This window comes from Tachyglossus aculeatus, chromosome X1, assembly GCF_015852505.1.
Source record: "Tachyglossus aculeatus isolate mTacAcu1 chromosome X1, mTacAcu1.pri, whole genome shotgun sequence".
In the NCBI taxonomy this organism is placed as follows: Eukaryota; Metazoa; Chordata; class Mammalia; order Monotremata; family Tachyglossidae; genus Tachyglossus; species Tachyglossus aculeatus.
In genome coordinates, this window is record NC_052101.1 from 126,753,762 (window position 1) to 126,763,617 (window position 9,856).

The window sequence follows — 9,856 nt, forward strand, 5'->3', positions numbered from 1 at the left end:
CTCCCCCTTTTAGACTGTGAGCCCACTGTTGGGTAGGGACTGTCTCTATATGTTGCCAACTTGTACTTCCCAAGCGCTTAGTACAGTGCTCTGCACACAGTAAGCGCTCAATAAATACGATTGATGATGATGATGATGATGATTCATTCAGTTCATTCAATCGTATTTATTGAGCACTTACTATGTGCAGAGCACTGTACTAAATGCTTGGGAAGTACAGTTCAGCAACATATCTGCCCTCTCCATCCCCTAGTCCATGAATCTGTTTGGTGGACAGGGACTGTGTCCAATCCGGTTATCATCTATCCACCCCGGCATTTAGCACAGTTTTTGGCACATAGCAAGCGCTTAATAAGCACCAAAGATAATATTTTATCGTTATTTTTATAATGGCATTTGTTAAGCACTTTCACGCACAAAGCAGTGCTGTCCTGTCTCATGCCGTCGAGTCGTTTTCGACCCATGGCGACGCTTTGGACACATCTCTCCCAGGACGCCCCCCTCCCCATCTGCAATCGTTCTGGTAGTGGATCCATAGAGGTTTCTTGGTAAAAATACAAAAGTGGTCTACCATTGCCTCCTTCCACCCAGTAAACTTGAGTTTCCGCCCTCGACTTTCTTCCGTGCTGCTGCTGCCAAGCATGGGTGACTTTTGACTTGTCGCAGATTGTCTTCCACTCGCTAGTCACTGGCCAAGCTAGGAATGGACTGGGCAGGCCTCTGCTTGACTCTCCCTCCCGTAGCCGAGACAGGTAGAGGACTGGAAACTCTCCAGGTGTGACCCTGAGAGGGAAAGCAGTGTTAGATACAAGATAATCACGTTGGCCGTAGTCCCTGTCCCTCCTTGGTCTCACAGGCTAAGTAAGCGGGAGAACAGGTAATTCAATCCCCATTTAGAACATTGCCTGGCATGTAGTAAGCGCTTAAAAAATACCATAATTATTACTATTTTACAGATGAGGAAATTGAGGCCCTGAGAAGTTAAATGACTTGCCCAAAATCACACAGAGCAGACAGATGGCAGAGGTGGGATTAGAACCCAAATCTTCTAACTCCCAGGCTCGTGCTCTTTCATATAATTGATTATGGTATTTTTAATCGCTTACTATGTGCCTGGCACTGTACTAAGTACTGGGGTGGATACAAGCGAATCAGGTTGGACACGGTCCCCATCCCTCGTAGGGCTCAACGTCTTAATCCCCATTTTACAGGAAAGGTAACTGAGGCACCGAGAAGTGAAGTGACTTGCAAAAGGCCACACGACAGGTGGTGGAGCTGGGATTAGAAGCCATGAGCTTCTGACTCCCAAGCCCGTCCTCTTTCCACTAAGCCACGCCGGTTGCCGGTTCAAAGAATGAATTCAGTAATTAAATTGACACATAATGATTATGGTATTTGCTAAGTGCTTACTATGTGCCAGGCACTGTACTAAGTGGAAGAGGGCCACCAAACTAACCAAACTGCTGCCAAAAGCCTAGCTAGGATGGGCTATCACTGCTCATGGCACAGTCCCAGAATCACAGCGTGGTTTCAAACCACAGCGGGCCCCAGGGGACATGATTTTCTTGCACACCAAGTACAAGTTCAGGGAACGGCACCATGGATCGGTCAATCAATCGACTGATCGATCAATCATGAAATCGAGAGGCCAAGGAGAAGTCACGTATATAACTACTGATTCATCCCCCTTACTCATTCGATTCTTACTTTTGCTTTTAACAGTTGTCTCGCTGTATTCACTGGTATTCCTATTGCACATATTGTATCTCCCTGCCTTCTCCGTTAGACGGCCAGCTCCTTGAGGGCAGGGACCACATCTTTTATTTGTACAGCTCTACACATCACGTTGAGAAAGAGGAGGAGGAGAGGGAAGACAGCAGAGCAATGAGCTTCTCCCAGGCTTTTCCCTAGAAAGCGATCCACTTTCCTGTCCGTGTCAAAAACAGGGAGAGCGGGGTCAGCTAGTCCTGTGGGAAGGCTAAATATTTTTGTCTAATAACTCTATTGGCTCGAGGTAAACTGAAAAATGAACACAATCATTTTTCCAAGCCGAAGTCAAAGTTTGTTTCCATTTCAAAGGTGCTGCGGCAATCCTAGAATGTAATCATAGTAGAAATGTCAATGAATGTAATATTAATCCCCTAAGTGCCTCGTATATTTTCAAATTTTATTTTCTTTTTCAATTTGCCATCTTTGGGGTTTTTTTTTTTCCAAAGGATTGTCATACTGGAAGTAAGTTTGCTATCCTTTTTGCCTTTTATAAATGTGCATTAAATCCTTTGAACACATCTTGCTTTTGGAGGGCCTGCTTTTGATTAATAGAACCTTGCAAGTCTGTTCTTTGGAAGTCAATTAGAATGCCACTCTTTTAATAACGGTGCAGTGAACAGTTGATACTTTGCTGCACTAACATCCCGTGGACAAAATGATTACAATGGCTGCCCATCAATCATTTGCCATAACAAAAATAAAGCCGGTTTAATAGAACAATATCTCATGATAAATACCTTCCCCCTTGAAATTTCTCATCTTTGCCTCAACATTTATATTTGATAAATGACTTCTCTTCACCTTGATAGGGTTTTATCCTCTGCAGACCATTGTCATGTGACAGTGTGAGAACTGATTCACGGTATGCCTTAGCCATTTCGGGCAACTGAAAATCAAACAAATGTGTTTGAAAGGGCATGGACAGCTAAGTCTACAAATGCTAAGTGATTGGTGATTTAGTCAAACCTGGGATTTTTGGTCTTCACTAGTTTAGTCAAGGAAGCCGAATGGCTTTGTCTGCAGTTTGGCTCTTTCGGTAACCAAGAGGAAAGTGTTGGACCACAGAGCCCAGGACAGGGAGTTAGAAGATCTACGTTCCAATCCCAGTTATGCCACCTGTCTAATAATAATAATAATAATAACAATAATGGTGATGGCATTTGTTAAGCACTTACTATGTACCAGGCACTGTACTTAGCGCTGGGGTGGAATAAGAATAAAGACATTGAATTATGGGGGTAAGATGTGGGAAGGATGGAAATCTGGGAAGGCCCATCCCCTCCCAGAGGCCTTCCTAAACTAAGCCCCACTTTTCCTCATTTCCCACTCCTTCTGAATCACTCTGACTCGCTCCCTTTGTTCTTTCCCCCTCCCAGCCCCACAAGCACTTATACACATATCTGCGATTTTATGTATTATGTATTGATGTCTGTCTCCCCAACTCTAATAATAATGTTGCTATTTATTAAGTGCTTACTATGTGCCGAGCACTTTTCTAAGTGCTGGGGTAGATACAAGATAATCAGAAGGTCTCACAGGGGGCTCACAGTCTTCATCCCCATTTTACAGATGAGGTAACTGAGGCACACAGAAGTTAAGTGGCTTGTCCAAGGTCACACAGCTGACAAGTGGAGGAGCCGGGATTGGAACCCACAACCTCTGACTCCCAAGCCCGTGGTCTTTCCACTAAGCCACGCTGCTCATCATATGATGTCATTTGTTCAGCGCTTACTATGTAGCAACCACTGTTCTAAGCACTGCGGGGGATACAAGGTAATCAGGTTGTCCCATGTGGCGCTCACAGTCTTAATCCCCATTTTACAGGTGAGGTAACTGAGGCCCAGAGAAATTAAGTGGCTTGCCCAAAGTCACACAGCTGACAGTGCTTAGTACAGTGCTCTGCACACAGGAAGTGCTCAATAAATACAATTGAATGAAAGTGGCGGAGCCGGGATTAGAACCCAGGACCTCTGAATCCCAAGCCCATGCTCTTTCCACTGAGCCAGACTGTAAACTCGTTGTGGGCAGCGAATGCCCCAGTTGGGAAGCAGCGTGGCTCAGTGGAAAGAGCCCGGGCTTTGGAGTCAGAGGTCGTGGGTTCAAATCCCGGCCCCGCCACTTGTCAGCGGTGTGACGTTGGGCAAGTCACTTCACTTCTCTGGGCCTCACTTCCCTCATCTGTAAAATGGGGATGAAGACCGTGAGCCCCTCGTGGGACAACCTGATTACCTTGTACCTACCCCAGCGCTTAGAACAGTGCTTTGCACATAGTAAACTATGACTGTGAGCCCACTGTTGGGTAGGGACTGTCTCTATATGTTGCCAATTTGTACTTCCCAAGCGCTTAGTACAGTGCTCTGCACATAGTAAGCGCTCAATAAATACGACTGATGATGATGATGATGATGATGATAGTAAGTGCTTAACAAATACCAACATTATTATTATTATTATTATACTTTCCCAAGCACTTAGTACAGGGCTCCGCACACAATAAGTGCTCAATAAATACGACTGAATGGATGAAGGAGAGCCCTGATTTTCAGGTCCCTGGCCTCTCAGGGAGGGCTCCTCTCCCCCTCGTCCCCCTCTCCATCCCCCCATCTTACCTCCTTCCCTTCCCCGCAGCACCTGTATATATGTATATAGGGTTGCACATATTTATTACTCTATTTATTTATTTATTTATTTTACTTGCACATTTCTATCCTATTTTTTTTATTTTGTTGGTATGTTTGGTTTTGTTCTCTGTCTCCCCCTTTTAGACTGTGAGCCCACCGTTGGGTAGGGACTGTCTCTATGTGTTGCCAATTTGTACTTCCCAAGCGCTTAGTACAGTGCTCTGCACATAGCAAGCGCTCAATAAATACGATCGATCGATTGATTGATTGACTGCCCACTCCGTCCCCCCTCTGCCATGCCGGAGAAGGGCCCGCTCGGAGCCGTGGCGGTGTGAGGCTGGGTGGTCTCCCTCTGGGTTTGTTTTCCTCAGGGCTCCTGTGGAAAACTCTTTCAACACAGGAACCCCGAGGAAAACAAACCCAGAAAGAGTAGAGCCGCCTCACGTTACCGCTGAGGCCCGGCTCTCACCCCTGCAAACTGACGGGGGAGAATGGGATCCTGCCAAATGGAACCCGCTTTCAAAGCCTCTGCCGGTTGATGATGTGTTTCTCCGCGTAAATGGGTCTGTTATCTGCAAGCTGGATATTGTACTTCTTTCAGATTTAAGCAATAGAGGGGAAAATAAGTTATCAGGAGAGTCTGCACAGGGTAGATTTGGTTTGGGAAATTGTTTTCCAGTAGCAAATACAGTTTTCCCTCCAATCTGGCCGGGACGAAACCCCTCTTGGATCATCTCCCTGAAGTTATTAATGTTCGAGCAGCTAAGGCAGAACAGATCATTTGGGAGACTTGTGTGGTCAACCCTGCCGCCGAGCTTGGCCACCAAAGCCCCTCAGAGGGCAACCTGGCACCTGCCCAGAGGTCGCAGCTCTCATTAGAAACAGCATGGCATAGTGGATAGAGCACCGGCTAGGGAGTCGGAAGGTCATGGGTTCTAATCCCAGCTCCGCCACTTGTCTGTTGGGTGACCTTGGGCAAGTCGCTTCACTTCTCTGGGCCTCAGTTACCTCATCTGTAAAATGGAGATTGAGCCTGTGAGCCCCACGTGGGACAGGGACTGTGTCCGACCCGATTTGCTTCTATCCGCCCCAGCACTTAGTATGGTGCCTGGCACATAGAAAGTGTTTAACAAATATCATGATTATTGTTATCATTTGGATTTCCTCATAAACGCCTTGACTTTGTACAGCACTTCATTTCCCTGAAGCTTTTTGAAATCAGCAACCTCTTTTTGTCCCCACAACATTCATGTGGGATAATAATAATAATAATAATTTTGATCATAATGATAATAGAAAGAAGCAGGCTTTCTTATCCCCACAGTCCAGGAGGAAGGTGATAATAATGATGATGATAATAATAATGATGGAATTTATTAAGCACTTACTATGTGCAAAGCACCGTTCTAAGCACTGGGGAGGTTACAAGGTGATCAGGTTGTTCCCACAGGGGGCTCACAGTCTTAATCCCCATTTCACAGATGAGGTAACTGAGGCACAGAGAAGTTGTGACTTGTCCAAAGTCACACAGCTGATGATTGGCGGAGCTGGGATTTGAACCCATGACCTCTGACTCCAGAGCTCGTGCTCTTTCCCTGGGTAACACTGCTTCTCATGATGCCCAAGTGGTTAGGGGACATGCCCAGGGTCATGCAATCAGCCAGTGGCTCAGCCAGGATTAGAACCTGGGCCTCGACTTGCAGCCCATTGCTCCGATCACTAGACCAGGTGGCTTCCGGTCAGATTTGTCTCCACGAGTCCTACTTTCCGTCTTTCATTCCTCCTCGGCTGAGTTGCCATGGCCTTTTCCCCAGTTTTCTTCAGGAGATGGGCAGTTTTCCTGCACAAACAGAGAGCTACCAGCCCATTTTTCCATCTGCAGGCAGGAGCCATGTGAGTCTGCAAAGCTGGATGGTTCTGACAAAGCCAGCCTTCATTTTGCCATCTAGTCCATTCAAAAGCTGTACCCCCTCCTTCTGGGAGAAAGCATATGATTAAATGGGAAAATATTTTCTCACAGAGGGAATTATTAATTAGAGAAAGACTCTGAACGTACAAAGCTCGAAATGTTCCTGTTAAATGAGGAGCGGATTTTCTATTAATTATGCCCATGGAGACTCACTTAGTGACAAATTTGGGGAGTTATTGGAACGGTTTCCATATGTTCTTGAATTCTGGCCTCCCTCGGCTTTTTAAAGAAACATGACTTTGTCTTCCGGTGGGGACAAAGGAAACCTGGATTGAAAGAGAACAATAATGATTTCATGAGTAAACAGCTCAGAAAATACCATGGCTCCTGTAGATTTTGCCACGAGAAAAATGATTCATCTTAAATTCACCTAGGCTTCCAACAACCTTACATCACAACAAATGCACCTTGGTCCGCCCTGCGGCGAGCTTTCCCTTACTGACGTGAACGGAAGAATGCTCTCTGCCTTCATCTGTTAATGTCTCTGAGAAACAGGAGACCCTCATTTTCTTCACCCTTCTGCCCTCGAACCCCCAAGTTTCGGGAAGAACTCAAAGAGCTGAGAAGGTTGTCAGTGCTGTGGGCGTCTGGCCCGGTTGTTATGGTAAGTGAATCTGACTGGGGGCTCAGTCGACAGCTGGAAAGTTTTCGTTTCCCTTCGACAGCGTCCAGGATGAAGGAAACGGAGGACCAGATGCTGAGGAAGTTAGTTCAAGAAGTTGAATGGCCCAAAGGGCAGCTGTGAAGATGGCACCCCTCGATCACACTGCGGACTGTCCCTTGTAGTGCTTTTGTCTTTGCTGTTGGCAGTGCCTGGTGCTGTTTTCCTTTTGTCTCTTTGTCTTCCGATCAGGCAGTCGATCGTTTGGTCTTTTTGGAGCACCTACTGGGTGCACAGCACTGTACTACAGGCTTGGGAGAGTTACCCTCAGGCCCAGGCCCGGGCTCTTACCACTAAGCTACACTGTTTTTCAAGCTCAAGGTCCCTACATTTGAGGAGCTTACAATCTAACTGGGGAAACGGGCAGGCACAAATAGTTGGCACGCTGTGGGAAATGGAGAGCGGATATGAGGCAGTAGATGGAGCTTCAGAAAGAGCCTCTCCTTTCGGGATTGCAAGGCAATGTGCACGTCCGTCCATCACGGCTGTCTCTCCCCATCGCGTCCCCCGAGACTCAAATCGAGAGGGGAGCTTCACATACTTCTCGGATAATCTTTGGTGGAGCCCTCAAAAATGAGTAAAACAATTCAGAGTTGGGTTTACTTTAAGGTTATGTGAGCTTTCATATTGATTAAATAGGCATCTATTATTTAGGAAATTTTACCTTACTGTGCGCTTGTAGGACTGTAGGAATGAGTAAGGAATCCAGGTATAGGTCAAAATCTGTAATGTACAATTGGGTAGTGCGTAAATCCCTTAAATTGCCCTGCCAGAAAAAGAAATCTACCTTGTGCTATTGTTTCCAAACCGCCAACCTATAATTATTTGAAGAGAAGAAGCAAGTTAGGATCTCTTGGAAAGGGGAGAAATATAAACACTAAAACGTATGCGATTATTGCAGTGTCCTCTTGGGTTGTGGGTGGGATAGAGACAATTCTTTGATAATTTCCAGAGCCTACCAGTTCATCAGCAATGGAATCAATATCCTTCTTCATAAAACTTTCACTTCATTTTGGTAAATCTGAGGGGTTTTTATGGTATTTGTTAAGCACTTACTATGTTTTCCAACACCGTCCTAAGCACTGGGGTAGGTGCAAGTTAATTAGGTCAGACGCAGTCCCTGTCCTGCATGGGGCTCACAATCTAAGTAGGAGGGAGAAGAGGTATTTAATCTCTATTTTGCAGTTGAGGAAAATGAGGCACAGAGAAGTGAAGCGACTGGCCTAAGGTCACACAGCAAGCAATTGACAGAGCAATTGGCAGAGTCAGGATTAGAACTCAGGTCCTCTGAATCCCAGGCCAGTGAACTTTCCACTAGACAATGCTGCTTGTCTCCAATCAATCAATCAATCAGTCGTATTAATTGAGGACTTGCTGCATGCAGAGCACTGTACTAAGCGCTTGGGTGAGTACAATATAACAGAGTTGAAAGACACTTTCCTTGCTCACAAAAAGCTTATCGCCCAGAGGGGGAGAAAGACATTAATATAAATCAATAAATTATAGATTAGTGCTGTGGGGCTGAGGGAGGGGTGAATAAAGGGAGCAAATCCAAGTGCAAAGGGAAGGGAAGAAGAGGAAATGGGAGCTTAGTCAGGGAAGACCTCCTGGATGGGATGTGCCTTTAACAAGACTTTGAAGAAGGAGGGAGAGTAATTGTCAGATATGAAGAGGGAGGGTGTTCCAGGCCAGTGGCAGGACATGGAAAAGAGGTCAGTGGTGAGGTAGATCAATCAATCAATCAATCGTATTTATTGAGCGCTTACTGTGTGCAGAGCACTGTACTAAGCGCTTGGGAAGTACAAGTTGGCAACATATAGAGACAGTCCCTACCCAACAGTGGGCTCACAGTCTAGAAGGGGGAGACAGAGAATAAAACCAAACATATTAACAAAATAAAATAAATAGAATAGATATGTTCAAGTAAAATAAATAAATAAATAGAGTAATAAATATGTGCAAACATATATACATATATACAGGTGCTGTGGGGAAGGGAAGGAGGTAAGGCAGGGGGGATGGAGAGGGGGAGGAAGGGGAGCGGAAGGAGGGGGCTCAGTCTGGGAAGGCCTCCTGGAGGAGGTGAGCTCTCAGTAGGGCCTTGAAGGGAGGAAGAGAGCTAGCTTGGCGGATGTTGGGAGGGAGGACATTCCAGGCCAGGGGATGATGTGGGCCGCGGGGTCGACGGCGGGACAGGCGAGAACGAGGCATGGTGAGGAGATTCGCGGCAGAAGAGGGGTGGGTGCGGGCTGGGCTGTAGAAGGAGAGAAGGGAGGTGAGGTAGGAGGGGGCGAGGGGATGGACAGCCTTGAAGCCCAGGGTGAGGAGTTTCTGCCTGATGTGCAGATTGATTGGTAGCCACTGGAGATTTTTGAGGAGGGGAGTAACATGCCCAGACAAAGACAACCCAGGCAGTGGCGTGAAGTATGGATTGAAGTGGGGAGAGACACGAGGATGGGAGATCAGAGAGGAGGCTGATGCAGTAGTCCAGACGGGATAGGATGAGAGCTTGAACGAGCAGGGTAGCGGTTTGGATGGAGAGGAAAGGGAGGATCTTGGCAATGTTGCGGAGCTGAGACCGGCAGGTTTTGGTGACGGCTTGGATGTGAGGGGTGAACGAGAGAGCGGAGTCAAGGATGACACCAAGGTTGCGGGCTTGTGAGACGGGAAGGATGGTAGTGCCGTCAACAGAGATGGGAAAGTCAGGGAGAGGGCAGGGTTTGGGAGGGAAGACAAGGAGTTCAGTCTTGGACATGTTGAGTTTTAGGTGGCGGGCAGACATCCAGATGGAGATGGAGATCCTGCAGGCAGGAGGAGATGCGAGCCTGGAGGGAG

The 9,856-nt window shown here is 46.7% G+C and overlaps 1 non-coding gene across 1 annotated transcript; it reads right to left on the bottom strand.

The window, feature by feature from the left end:
• Positions 1-655: 655 nt before the first annotated feature.
• LOC119920687 lies at positions 656-793 on the bottom strand. Its single transcript, XR_005448416.1, has one exon. It is a non-coding gene; the product is annotated as a small nucleolar RNA SNORA7 (small nucleolar RNA).
• Positions 794-9,856: the final 9,063 nt, after the last annotated feature.